Below are 293 nucleotides of genomic sequence, written 5' to 3' on the forward strand. Positions count from 1 at the left end.
CCCTTTTTTCTATTTCATTTTGTGCTCCTCTTTTCTTTTTAATCTTTCTGCCTCAAGTTTCCCCTTTCCCAAAGATACTTGGAAAAGGGGGCACAAGGCAAACAAAAGCCGGGCGGGTGATGCAATTGTTTGTGGTGACGCGTTGGGGCCATTGCCAGTGCACCCCTCCGGCACCTGACACGGCCCCCGGAAATTAGCCTCAATTGCAGGGTTCAAAAGAAAATGATTTGACGGCCCTTTAAAAGTAGTTTTACACTTTCCCCCCCGTGTTTTGACTTAAAAAGGAAATTTTT

Source organism: Penaeus monodon, chromosome 19 (assembly GCF_015228065.2).
Source record: "Penaeus monodon isolate SGIC_2016 chromosome 19, NSTDA_Pmon_1, whole genome shotgun sequence".
Lineage (NCBI taxonomy): Eukaryota > Metazoa > Arthropoda > Malacostraca > Decapoda > Penaeidae > Penaeus > Penaeus monodon.